We start from the raw sequence: 14,521 nt of genomic DNA on the forward strand, positions 1-14,521 counted from the left end.
TGGTGAGTTCCTTATAGATTCTGGATATTAACCCTTTATCTGATATGTCATTTGCAACTATCTTTTCCCATTCCGTTGGTTGCCTATTAATTTTCTGGGTTGTTTCCTTTGCTGTGCAGAAGCTTTTAATCTTGATGAGGTCCCAACAGTTTATTTTTGCTCTCAATTCCCTGCAAGGCAGAGTCTTAAGCCCATTTTATGTAAGGGGAAACCAGCTCTGATAAGTTGCATACGGTTGTATTTTTCCATTCAGATCTCCTACAACCAAAACTCAGTTGGTCCAAAAGAGGATATCTTCTTCTCTGGCTGCAAACACCAAACTCCTTCTCACTGTAAGGTATTGTCACTTCCCCACTTCCTGTTATATCGCTTGCAGCCTGAGACAGTTGAAAATCAGACAGGTAATTGCTTTGGAATAATGCCCTCCCTCCCCCATAAAATCCCCCAAGCCCGACTCATTACAGACTCGTGTCTTGAAAATTGAAGTTCAAGCTATCCTACGGACGAGCCGCTCCCAGCCATTAGGAGAGCTAAGCCTGATCACTTGCACACGCTGCGTGCTGTGGGTTGCCCAGAGCTGAGCTGAGTTCGCAGCTCTGGCTGTGTGCTTGTCAGTCCTCAGGGTACGCTCTTCCCAGGCGAGGCCCTCCCATAGGCGGGGCCGGCCAGGGCTCTGCGCAGTTCCCAGTGCACCGAGGGCAGTCCTGCCCCTTTCTTGACTCTTGGACTGGAAAGCCTATTGGAATGTGAGTGATTTAGCAAGGGTATTTCTATAGTATAGGAGCAACTTTCAATTCACTAGTTTTTTTTTTTTAGAGAAAATTACTTACAAATGTGGGTAGTTCAGTATTAGTAACAACTGACGCAAAACATATTCACAGCTGATCTGGGCATACCAAAGTGTTGAGACCGTGGGTTTGAAAACCACTTCCACAGATTGTTAGGGAAGGCCCAAGTGCCCATTGGTGAGGGCCAGCTTTCTTTCCCGTGTGCTGGATTTGCCTGCCGCGAAAACGTTTAAACCTGATACTACTTAAGAATCAGAATTGAGAAACTCCGAGCCTTTTGGAAGGCCGGTAACAGGACCACCAGGCACTAACATCTCATTGAGGAGTCTCCATGTGTCCACGTACCGAACCAAATGCTTTACTTGGGCTGTTTTTACTCGGCTAGCATTTTTGTGACCATTTCCCTTTGGACAGCAGAAATCTGCCATGGCTCCCACCATTTCCAATGGGAGAATACAAAAAGACAGAAGTTCAGATATATGCCACTGTTGTGACGTGAGGCTAAAAGGAAGACTCGACCCATTGAGAAATTTCGGCTAATCTGTTCAGTACTTCTGTTTCTTCTAATGATTAGTAAAGCATGGGAGCCCGGAATTGTGGGGACACTGCTCTTCAATCAGACTCGACTAGGATGGCAGCATGGTGTCGAAGGATAAACATATTCAGCTTAGCCTTCAGTGAATTATCTTCTTAATAAGGGAATTAGGACATACCTTTTTTTTTTTTTTTAATAGGAAGAACTGGGTATTTAATCACTGTCATGGAAAGAAGATAAAAGGCTGATGTGCCTTCCAGGATTTTAACCTACATCTGGTTGAACAAAGGTGTAAAATGTGTACTTTGCCTGTAGCTACCATGGTGCCTGGCATGTACTTGGGATTGAATTAAAATTTATAGAATGAATTTGTCACACTGGCAAAATGAAGATTAAAAAGTTCCAAGTTTTGGGGCGCCTGGGTGGCTCAGTCAGTTGAGCGTCTGACGTTGGCTCAGGTCATGATCTCGCAGTCTGCGAGTTCGAGCCCTGCGTCAGGCTCTGTGCTGACAGCTCAGAGCCCGGAGCCTGCTTCGGATTCTGTGTCTCCTTCTCTCTGCCCCTTCCTCACTCACAATCTGTCTCTCTCTCATAAATAAATATTAAAAAATTGTTTACAATGTTCCAAGTTTTTTAACCTTTATTTATTTATTTTGGGAGAGAGAGAGAAAGCAAAAGAGTTGGGGAAGGGAGAGAGAAAGGGAGAAGAGAATCCCAAGCAGGCTCTGCGCTGACAGCGTGGAACCTGACACAGGGGCTCCATCTCATGAACTGTGAGATCATGACCTGAGCTGAAATCAAGAATCAAACACTTAACTGGCTGAACCACCCAGGTGCCCCCCAAAAAGTTATTAGTTTTTTTTAATTTATTTTTATTTATTTTTATTTTTATTTATTTCTAGGAGAGAGAGAGAGAGAGACAGCGTGAGCAGGGGAGGGTCAGAGAGAGAGGGAGACACAGACTCTGAAAAAGACTCCAGGCTCTGAGCTGGCAGTCAGCACAGAGCCCGAAGCGGGGCTAGAACCCACGAACCGTGAGATCATGACCTAAGCAAAAGTCAGACGCTTAACCGACTAAGCCACCCAGGCGCCCCAAAAAGTTATTAGTTTTTAAGACATGTTCCTTATAGTGGTTAGCATCAAGAAAAGCTTGATGGGGGTAGAATCTAATTTGAAAAAAAAAATCACTGAAATGCTTTTGTTTTAGGAGAAACTTTATTCTAAAATGTGAAATATTAAAAATATAAAATATTAACAGTATCTCACCAGCCCACTGTTTTCATCCTTGAACTGTACTATATAGAGCATTTTTCATCTTTAACTTAACACACATCCGTTAAGTCAAAGGCAGTGAGGAGGAGGTAAGGTTGAAAAGGTCACTTGGAAGCCTCACTCCATCTGGTCATGGTGGGTCACGGAATACCTGCATCAGATTCCCTGGGAAGCTCAGTATTTCCTTGGGCCATCCCTGCAGTTCTTTTGCCCTACAAGCGAAGAGTTTGGCTCTGATGCTGGTTAGAGTCTGACCAGCAGCCAGGGTGACCGGTCATGTCCTATGTTCCTCTGAGTAAAGTTAATGAATAGAAGCGTAATTACAACCAGTCTAGCACATGGGAAATCGATTCAATTGATAAATAGTCATAAGTACCTACTATGTGCTCAGATTGTATGGAAGCGTGAAACATGGTCCTTGACCCAGAGATGCTTAAAGGCAAGACAATTACAAATGAATAGTTCAACAACAGTACCAGGTAGTCGGAGAGTCATTGTTGGAGAAGCAGCTATGAAGATCATTTGGTTTAAACTTTCCATTTGCAAGGAAGATGGGCTCAGATTAGAAATAGAATTTTTAAAGGTCTGAAGTTGGAACTACCACACAAGTCTTCTGATTCCTAGAAACTTTTTTCATTCTATCACATAGTTGGTTATATGGCATTTTGACATACTTTGCTTTGATCTGCTATTTTGATGCTGGGAACTTTATGATGAGACCATTTTAACACAGTGGTTGTGTGTGTGTGTGTGAGGGGGGGACCTTTTACAACAGCCTCCAAAGCAAACTAATAAAACGTTCAGCTACTCGTTTTTTTAAATTATCAAGTAATGTGGAAAGCAGACAGCCTCACCCCATCCCTCAGCTTCACTTCATCCCTCAGCCTTGAGGGTAGAGATTGGGGCTGAGGTGGGAATGCGGGTCAAGGATGGAATGGGCGTCATGGATGGGGTGATGCTCAGAAAAGGGATGAGGGGTGGGATGTGGGGTCAGGCACCATCTGGCAGGCAAAGCCCACATCGCCAGCAGTCATGTGTTCTCCACACTTGCTCATCTTTGGAAGCCCATTAATCATTGCAGGCACATTATCTGCTCTTTCTCTGAGAACTGATTTTCATTTCTTGAATAGTGTATTTCTTAAAATCTCTGATTGCAAACTTTCAAGGGACAGAATTGGAGTAGGGAAGGATATTTGGATCGCAATATGGTCCCCTCGTCCCAGACACGGGCTCCACTGGGAATCCTTGCCTCAGTGGCCATCCATTGTCTCATTAATATTCCATGTAATATACTATGGAAAAGTAGTAAGTTTCTACTATTTTCAAAAGGGTGAAATGTCAGTCTCATGTTTTGAGGTAATAGGACTGGTTGGCTCTTTTAAAGTTTATCCTCTTTCAAAATCGAACAGACTTAAAAATGCATCTCTTTTTTTCTCTGATTATAAATGTGTAAAATTTTCACTTTCTCAATGAGGTTTTTTTAATGTTTTTATTTATTTTTGAGACAGAGCAAGACAGAGCACGAGCTGGGGAGGGGCAGAGAGAGAGGGAGACACAGAATCTGAAACAGGCTCCAGGCTCTGAGCTGTCAGCACAGAGCCCAATGCAGGGCTTGAACCCATGGACCGCTAGATCATGACCTGCGCCCAAGTCAGACGCCTAACTGACTGGGCCACCCAGGTGCTCCCTCAATGCGGTTTTTAATGTAAAATTATTTTTAAAAATCCACTCCTAAAAGATGAAGAATATAATGCAATAAAGGAACACATCCTCATGTGTTCATAGTGAAGAAACTGGAAAGCACAAGTCCCCTATGTGCTGGGTAAGGATTGAGGAAAGAGTGCCCGAATGTCAAGTATAAATACAGGATGTCTGGTTTTTAGCAAAACATTTGAGAGTCCTCTGTAAGATCCTTGTGCAGAAGATTGTGAAATTTGACTGCATAACTAGTAATTAGGCAGATTCACAGCTGGTTGAACAACTGATTCGGTATCAACCTGGAGGAAGATGTGTTTAGTTAAGGGCCACGGAGCTGCCTTTGGCTCTATCTGGGCATTTATTCATTTAAGAACCACTGAGCACCTACGATGTAAAAGGCACCCCCCACTTAGCACTGTAAGGAAAACAAAGGTGTCCAGACCCTGGCCCCTGACCTAAGGAGCAGATTCTTGATCAGAACTGATCACAAAGACAGGCTTTTATACTTTGCAGATGATATAGAGCTGGGTGGCGTAGTTTAATATATAGGATGACAGAATCCAGATTTAAAATGACCTCAACTTGTAGGAACTCTAGGTCAAAACCTACAAGATGAAATTTAACAATGATAGATGTAAAGTCTTGAATTTAGGTCTAAAAAATTGCATATGTACAGGATATGAGAGATGTGACTTGGCAGCAGTTTATGTAGAAAGTTCTTGGGGATTTAGTTGATCACAAGTTTAATATGAGCCAACAATGTGGTGTAGCTTATTTTTTTTTTAAAGCAAAACAATTTGAGGCTGTATTAGAAGCATGTGTGCTGATCAGACCACATCTGGAGTATTATGTTCAAGCATAGTTGCCACATTTTATGAACATTGACAAAGTTGAGTATCTCCAGAAGATAGTGACCAGGATGGATGTGAAAATGATGTCACATGAGAAATGGTTGAAGGAAAGAACCGAGGAGATTTAGCTTTTGCTTTAGGCCTCAGGTTGTCTGATTTATTTATTTTTTCAGTAGGCTCCTTGCCCAATGTGGAGCTTGAACTCGTGACCCTGAGATTAAGAGTAGCATGCTCCACTGACGGAGCCAGCCAGGCATTCCTAGGCCTCGGGGTAGACCCTTCAAGTCTTTGGGAAGGTTCCCTTGTTATGTATTCTCACACTCTGGACAGCCCTCGCGTCTTCCTCCCTGGGCTCAGGCCTTGTTAGAGCAGGCGAGGGGCTCCATGTTCACAGTGATGTGTGCGGGCCAAGTACCGTGTGAGTGATACAGGTGGGACCTTAGCAATGTTTGGACAACTAGTGAGTAGAATTTCTACATGTGAGGGCCTTGGGGAAAACTGATGAAAAACTATAGTGCCGGGCACCTATAGTCATTAAATAAAAGAACAGAAAAGGAACTTTAAAAGTTTCTACAAGCTTTAGAATGGGTCTTTTTTTTTTTTTTTCTCATTTTCTTTTGGCCTCTGCAAGGACCCGATACTACACATACATGTCTGCTTTAAAAGAAATCTGAAAAAGCATCCTCTCCAAAAGGAGCATTTTAAAAAAATGGGTTAAAGTTCAGGCACCAGTATCAAATGAAAGCAACTAGATGACATTTTTTAATGCACAGATTAGGAAAAGAGTACATAAAAAAGCCTGATACCCATTGCCAGTGAGGATTTAGTCAAGCAGACACCCTCTCATGCATTTCTGGTACAACCTTTTGGAGCTGCATTTTGGCAATATGTATTATCAAAGGCCTGAAAATATTCATGGTTAGAGCCAATAATTCTACTTCTGGGACTTTCATCTGTGAAAGCCATCCTGAACACAGAAAAAGAAAGCCTTATGCACAGAGGTGTTTTCTGATAACAAAAAACTGGAAACAACTAAATATTTAATAATAAAGAAGTGAATAGTTATATAAACTGTGATATGTCCGTTCAAGAGAATGTTATAAAGCCATTATAGTTTGTAGTTTCTGCAGGATACACAGCTGTGTATATATAGTATGCTATAACTGAGCAAAAATAAATAAATCTAAACCTGTAGGTAGAAAAATCCTGGAAAGTCTCACACAAAAATGTCAACATTGGCTATTTTTCAGTGCAAAGAAGATCAGTTATTTTTGCATCTGGTCTCCTTTTTTACATTTTCTAAATTTTTCTTTAAAACTCATTTTTACACTGAAGACAGTTTATAGCGTGCCCTATTAGGTCTAGAAATAGACCTGTAGAGTCTAGGTCTTCAGCGCCCCTGTGTATCACCAGTTTTATCAAGGGCATTCTGAAATTGTGAGGAAAAGACAAACCCAAATAACTTCAGAGCAAAAATTGATTTTCATTGTAAAAATTTTTTAATGTTTTTTTTTTTAATTTTTATTTATTATTGAGAGACAGAGCATGAGCATGGGAGGGGCAGAGAGAGGGGGAGACACAGAATCTGAAGGAGGCTCCAGGCTCTGAGTTGTCAGCACAGAGCTCGACACGGGGCTCGAACTCACAAACCGTGAGATCATGTCCTGAGCTAAAGTTGGACGCCTAACCGACTGAGCCACCCAGGCGCCCCTGATTTGTATTCTAAATTTAATTAAATTAATTTTAATTCACTTTAATTCAAAACACATATATGTAACTGTACCACGCGAACAACTTTAGATCAAGAGTATGTTAATGAACTTCACAAATCAAAGGTGATGCAGCTCTTCAAAAGAAAAAAGATCAGCATCCCAGATTCAAGAGAACCAGGTACCTTTTCCTAAGGGAGATGAAAAAGTGCCTTGTAGGTAGCAGGCACTTAATAAAGTCTTGAATGGCTGGCTCCTGGAGGTGAGGGGGGACAGATGAGAGCTGGTTTGCTAATGGGTAAGATTGAATGGCTTGATGGATACTGGAGGAACCTGAATATCAGGTATTATCTTGTTAAATCAAAATCAGTTCTAACAGATATTTAGATATTGCTCAGTTGTATCAAAGTTCAAGCTGTCAGACCTCTGTATATTGTAAAAATGCATCCATTACAAATAATTTGCACTAACCCATGACTCTAGATATCAGTCTAGTTCAATTTTCTTCTATCAAAATTACCAGTAGCTTTCTCGATATCCACTGTTTAATTTTACATGCTGTGTACCTGTTCACAAGGCACGTTTGATGCCACCTTCGTTGTGGGCTATGTATTAATGCCTCCTCGTCTTTCTCTAATGATGGCAGAAATTCTTGGTCCCTGAGGCATTATTGTTTTCTTAATTCCACTCAAAAAAAGGGCACTGCTGACCTCAGAAAAATGAATGGTTCTGTTTTGTTTGTGATATTAGGGGAGATCAGCACTCTACAGGAGTAAATAATAGTACAGGCGTAAATAATAGATCTGGTTTCACTGAGAATGTTCAGAATGTTTGAAGACAGTTTCAGTTTGAAGAAAGTGGAATTTTTATATAGGTTAATATAGATGATCTTGCTTTTTGCAACTTCAGTTCTGCTTAACATGCATATCTATTTCTGTGGAATTAACTTTCTCCCGTTTTCATGTATATTGCATGTTAGGGATAATGGGGACAGTACTATCAATAAGGTGGATTTGGGGCACCTGGGTGGCTCAGTGGGTTGAGCATCCGGCTCTTGATGTTGGCTCAGGCCATGATCACAGCCCCACATCGGGTTCTGCGTTGAGTGTAGAGCCTGCTTAAGACTCTCTCTGTCCCTCTGCCCCCCTCCCCTGCTTGTGCACATCCACTCTGTCTCTCTAAAATAAGTTTTTTAAAAGGAAGGAAAAAAAGGTGAGTTTAGTAACAGTGATTTCTGTTCTTTACCTGTTTTTTGTCCTTTTTGTCTCCCCTCTCCCGTGTTTTCCTCTCTCTCATTTTAAATATTATTCCTTCATCTTTTCTTATACCACCTTATGTCTATCTCAATGGGAAGCAAACCGTTCTTCAGAGCTGGTCAAGTCCCTTTTTGTTGTTGCTGGTTTTTTTTTTTTTTAACCCAAATCTCTGCTAAATGAAAAACTTCACACAGCATTGGATTGGCATTTCTACAAAGCCGAAGCTGGTGGGTGCTGACGAGAGATTTTCCGTCTGATAACTTGAAGGTGTGATCTCCCTGGGATGAGTCTTCTTGCATGGGGATCTGGATAACTTGAAAGAAAACCATGGATTTCAAAGCTCCTTTCACCTCATCCACAGTTAACTTTACAGTCTCACTGGTCTGGCAAGTGTTAAGAGCTTGATCACTTGCCTGCAGATAACTCCATTGGAACCTATAGATTATTTCAGTGGGAGATCGCCAGTGCGCCTTTGATCTCCATTTAGATAGAGATAGAATAATATAGAAAGAATTCTGTTGGAGTGATTTATGGCAGCGACCACACAATTTTATGAATGTTTCCCCCAGTATGTCCAAAACATGTTGGCAAATCTCAGTAGATGTTCTCTTTCCAATTTTCCCAGTTTTCTATGAAATGGGGTTCTTGATTACATGATTTTTTCACCTGTGTGTGTGTGTGTGTGTGTGTGTGTGTGTGTGTGTGTTTATAAAATGGTGTTAAGAAGAAGTGTCTGGTGATAAACATGTAAACTATTGGTGCTTGGTGAGGACAGGGGAAAAATTTCTTTTGAAAGGGGCAGGTGGTACCCCATGGGGTGAAGATGATGTGGTAAATTTGCTTTCTTCACCGTGTGGGTAAGGTCATGTACAAATGGCCACAAAGCAAATGAAAGGTAACCTTGAAGCCGTTTGCACTTAGATGTCAACTTTCTTTCAGGAAAGGCTATTTTTCTTTATTTTTGTTTTTATACAGATCTAGGCCCCAATGTTGTTCCTCTTTTTTATTGCTGCTTATTTAGTGCTGCTTCATCAAGGGCTTAGGTTTCTCTTTGAAGTGTCTGAGTCCTACCTCTAGAATGCAGTTCTTAAAAGCCTCTGGTGATTAGTTAGACTTGAGCCAGTAACCTAGCCAGTGCCTCAACTGCCTCCTGCTTTCTCAGCAGTATTTGAGTATGTGGGGGTAGATATGCTAGAGTGATTATGGGTGCTGTTTTGTTTCCTCCTCAGTGGCTTGCTGAGTCTTGGGAACATCTTCCCTGTCTCTGTCTGCGTGGCCAGGGATATGCATTTTCACAGCTAAGCCTTGCCCCATCCTCTTCATCTCAGACTGGCCTCTTTGTCATGTCTGAGTTCTCAGAGCACACACTACCAGCCTGACAATGGGCTCAGCATTTAGTTTTATTATTCTCTAGCCTTTCATGTATTTTCCTTTTTTATTTCCCAATTAGTTGGCAATGCTCTGGAAGGGAGAGCATGTTTTATAGGAAAATTTTTTTATTAACAAGATGCATGTGGTCCAGTGACACACTTTCCTGTCACACAGTTTGTGACCAGGGGAAGAAACGAGGTAAGAAACATAGGGCTCTGGGGTGTCGAAGAGAAAAGAAAACTTAGGAGTGAGGAAGGATTACTACTGAGCTCTCATTAAATACCAATTAAAATAAGGTCAGATATATCAGAAAACATAAGCTGGATATAGATGAGACTGTTAATGTTTCTTTTAAGGTGATATCACTGGATCAAAACGCTTCAGCTGTGCCTTGGTACTGACACAGACGTTGCTAAAGTTCTCAGCGGCTATGTGGATGAGAACTTTTGCTCTTTTGCCATCCAAGCCGGGCTAGGAACACCCGTCACTCACTGCTTATCCGGTGCCTGGTGCTACTCAGATCTTCAGGCCGAGAGCAGGTAGTCCGTGGACCAGGTCGTCGGGGCCTTCCCTGCTCTTCCAGCCGCAGGCTTGTGTGTCTGCTTCTCTCCTTCATCACTTGTGCTCAGTGTGTCAGGGTCAAGGCTAGTCCGAATCCAGAGCCAGTTTTAGGACAGTGAAGGAGAGGAAGACTGAAGGCCAGAAAGGCGAGTAAGGAGGGAAGGGGCGGGGATGATAAGAGTCAGCCCCCTGGTGGCTCCCCACGGTGTTGCCCTTTCTTCTCAGCCAATGACTTGCTACAAAAGAGGTAACAAGTTCAGGACCAGAGGTTCAGTGCAACATTGTTTATAATAGTGAACGTTGGGAATGGTTGTATAGAGCACAGGATGATAAAACCATTAAAAATGGTGTTTTCAGGGGCGCCTGGGCGGCTCAGCCAGTCAAGTGGCCGACTTGGTTTCAGCTCAGGTCATGATCTCACGGATTGTGAGTTTAAGCTGGGCGTGGGGCTCTGTGCAGACAGTGTGGAGCCTGTTTGGCATTCTCTCTCTCCCCTCTCTGCCTCTTCCCTGCTCTCTCTCTTTCAAAATGAATAAGTAAACATTTAAAATAATCCTATTAAAACGGTGTGTTCAAAGATTTTTAATGACTGAAAAATGCTCACAAAATAATATATATGTAAAAAAGCAAAAACATGAAGCAACATATCCAATCCCAGTTGATTGTCTGTAATATACATGTAGAAACTACTAGAAGGAACTTATTAGAATATTAATGGAGATTATATTTGGGTGGTGGAATCATGAGTAGTTTCTTTATATCGTATATTCTACAATTTTTATAATGCAGATTTATAGTTCTTTTTTTAAACTATAATCTCCATTTTATTATTACTTTTTCCATAGAACAGTTTTTCTTCATTCCTTAAAGACTTAGCTCCTTACATGGGCTTTGGTGGAGGTCGCGGGGCAGCACCCACAGGTCTGAATCAGGGTGGGGGTGTTCAGTCCTTCGGAACTTCATGAGAGTGATCCCTGACTACTTTGCTGTGTGAATAGTACAGCTCACACAGTAATGTAGTTGGACATATAGCTTGAGAAGCACATAGGCCTCGAAGACACTTGCTTCAGAAATGTCCATGTTGGCGGCAGCCTGTACTGTGTTCCAAAAAGCGAACTTCTTAATGGCCTTGCCCTTGGGCACACGATAGGTGCAGTTGGTACGCAGGTTGCATGTGTCCATGGCCCTTTGTGGCACGACTGTTATTCTTTCTTTTCTTGGTCATCTTGGAAGCGAGGATCTGAGAGCAGATTTATAATTTTTATAATGAAAAAAAAACATGAAAAGAAAATGCCTTTTATTACCATCTTAAATCTCTAAACCCACATGCCAAGGTGGGGCAAATTATTTTTTTCTGAGAACAAAAGTAATGTATTCGCATTATGGAAAGTGTTTGAAAAATAGAAAAAAAATAGGAAAAATAACAGCAATGGAGTATCGTAAAAAGTCCTTTTTTTAATTTAAGAGAGAGAAAGTATGTGCATGTGAGCAGGGGAGAGGGGCAGAGGGAAAGAGAGAGAGGGAATCATAAGCAGGCCCCATGTCCAGTGTGGAGCCGGACGTGGGGCTTGATCCCACGATCCTGGGATCATGACCTGACCTGGAGTCAAGAGTCAGATGCTCAACTGACTTAGCCACCCGGGCATCCCTTAAAATGTCCTTGTAACTCTCTTTCTTGTCAGAAAGGCTTATTTGAACTACCACTGTAGTTTTTGTTACCTAACAAAATAGTGAGTGCTCCAACACTAGGTTAATACAAGATATTTAGAAATAGGTTCTAACATTTAGATGGCGTCTTCATACCTGATTTTTAGAAATGGAAAGGACTTCATACATCTCCTGGCTCAACCCCAGGTAAAGTTCAATAGTATTCTCTGCGAGGGACAGTTCTAACACATCTGAGACTCAGAGTCTATGTGACTTGCTCAGGTCACACAACCTGGAAATTTGTAACTGAATAGAATGAAGGACTTTCCAGATTTCCAGTTATATTTCCAGTGAGGAAAGACATTTTTTACATTCTAGAGGTAGTGGCTTAAAAACATATTCCTCAAATTTGTTTTCTGGGGGAAAAAAAAAAGAATTAGCTTTTGTTTTCCTTTTCAGATACATAACCTTCACTCAAAAATATCTGGAGACAAATTAAAGTGTGTGTGTGTATGTGTGTGTGTGTGTGAGTGAAATGAGCAAATTACTTGAATTATTTGTTTTGGTGAAATATAAAATTGGTGCTTGTGTTTGAGAATATTTCCAAATTAAACTAAAAACCCCCTCTAATATTAAATAAATAATTGGTGTAATAATTCACGTAAGTTAATGTGTTCTGAGCATGTTTTAGAACTTCTTTCAAAAACTTAGAATTATTTGACTTATAATTTCTGAATTAAAAGGTAGCGTTTCAGCAGATGCCTTTAAATATATCGATCATGGTAATGGTTCTCTGGGTGGATTTTTATAGTGGTGTGTTATTGGATTAAGTAGAAATATAATCATTCCTTTGATTCAAGCCGAAACTCCTGGAAAACCTATATGATCATCTTTATGAGCAATTTAACAGCACCGTCTTCCAAGGAAAGAGATATGGGAAGTACAAAACACACTCCTGCCTTGTGAACAAGGTCCCAGATTTCCTCCTGGGGTTTGCCTGCTGGGCCTTCTGGTATTAGTAGTTTGTTCTTTGTCAACCCTGGCCTAGCTGGAGTTGGTTCGGAAGCCTGCTTTGCTCACTGCTGGTGACGCTGCCAGCACCAAGTAGCCAAGAGAATATGGACAATAGCTGAACAGTGGGATCTCCAGGACAGAAGGTTTCAGTGAGTGGTTTCCTCAGGGAACCTTTAAACCCGTCCTGGGTAAGATTGCATAGCCTCACATCAGTCCTTGTCCCCCCCCCCCCCCCCCCCCCCCCCNCATGCCGCCAAACCGTTGTCATTTTGGTGGAGGAGCATTCGAGCAGGAAATTTATTTTCAGTTAACTAGGAAAATACAGGTTGGCAAAAAGTTTCAAAGGAGATGAAACCTTGTACCTTTGTTTTGTTGACACCCTAGATGTTGTGCAGGGAGTGAGGTATGCACATCTGTTTCCTTAGGCGCCACAGCTAGTCTGTCTGGATGGCCCCTGAGTCTTTTTTTTTTTTTTTAATTGTTTAATGTTTATTTTTGAGAGAGACAGAGAGACGGACTGTGAGTGGGGGAGGGCCACAGAGAAGGGGAGACACAGAATCCGAAGCAGGCTCCAGGCTCCGTGCTGCCAGCACAGGGCCCGACACGGGGCTCGAACCCACAAACCGCGAGATCATGACCTGAGCCGAAGTCAGACACTCAACCGACTGAGCCACCCAGGCGGCCCTGGATGGCCTCTGACTCTTAAGGAAAAGTGTGTAGAGTTGCTCCTTCTTGCTACCACCACTTGATTGCACTTCTTTATTGAAAACACATCCGTGTTTTTTTTTTTTCCTTCCAGACTTTATGTACAGCGCCCTATGTGTGCCAGGCAATCAATAAATATTTGATTGATTGTTATCTTCTCAATGCACATTCAACACTTAATGTTCAAATATTGAAGTTTCCCTGTGCCAAAGAACAAGGAAGTCTCTGCTAGGAGAATGCCTGCTCGAATACTTGGAACCACCTATCATAGGTCAATTGACATGTGTGTATTCTGCTTCTGTGCTTTAGTTTGAGTCAAACTTCATAACCACTAGACTAGTAGTCAAATCCTTTGTTTAAATGGTTACCTAGAGAACAGAATATTCCGATGGCTGGCCGGAACCTGGAATCCTGGAATTCAGTTAAACCATTGAACATTTCTTGAGCTAGGTTGGGTGGTGGCGAGGGTGGGAGGTAGTGTTCCTGCAGATCGTGGTTCACACTCAGTCCCTGTCCTCTGGGATCTTACAGTCTAGCGGACTAGAAGTCATTGAAGTGGACTGACGATGAGCAGTTTGAGGAAGACACACCTAGACTACCAAAAGAGACTTGTGCTGGATTTGGTCGGTAGTGGCTGTTCATGTCAGGCTCCCCAGGTGCTGGGACAAGGAGGAGAAAGAGAAGATGTGTGAGTAGAAGGACCAGCAAGAGCCAGTGGAAGAAGGAACAAGGGTTGGCTGTAAAAAGGTAGATGTGGCCTCTGAGAAGTAGGGCTCCGTTCAGTAAGGTACTGATGTCGGTTGGGGATAGCATGCGATCAGTGCACACCCAGCTCTGTGTCCCACACTGTATGAGACTGATGTTCATTATAGTAACCAGAGCCATTAAATGGTTTATGTTTCATATACAGAACTCCCATTTACAAACAAATGTAAGAAATATCCATACAGCAATGTGTAAGCATTTAAAACATTGCTTTTTATCTAGAAGACCTCAATCTGTAAATACTTAACGGGGTCAGACATCACAAGGGATACAAAAACCCCACGTGTGTGCCTTTGAGCAGTTTACTTGGCGGAGGAGAAGACCAGACCTATAGAAACGAAAAGCTTAC

General features: G+C 42.0%; 1 protein-coding gene and 1 pseudogene across 1 annotated transcript in view; one reads left to right on the forward strand and one right to left on the reverse strand.

Annotated features, from left to right (window-relative positions):
* The window catches only part of GPC3 (glypican 3), a 446,356-nt gene that overhangs the window by 78,857 nt on the left and 352,978 nt on the right, over positions 1–14,521 (forward strand). The gene's annotated exons all lie outside the window — the stretch shown is intronic.
* LOC120236824 lies at positions 10,922–11,266 on the reverse strand (annotated as a pseudogene).

The sequence above is a fragment of the Hyaena hyaena genome, unplaced genomic scaffold (genome assembly GCF_003009895.1).
Source record: "Hyaena hyaena isolate Hyena2069 unplaced genomic scaffold, ASM300989v1 scaffold_162, whole genome shotgun sequence".
Taxonomy (NCBI): Eukaryota; Metazoa; Chordata; class Mammalia; order Carnivora; family Hyaenidae; genus Hyaena; species Hyaena hyaena.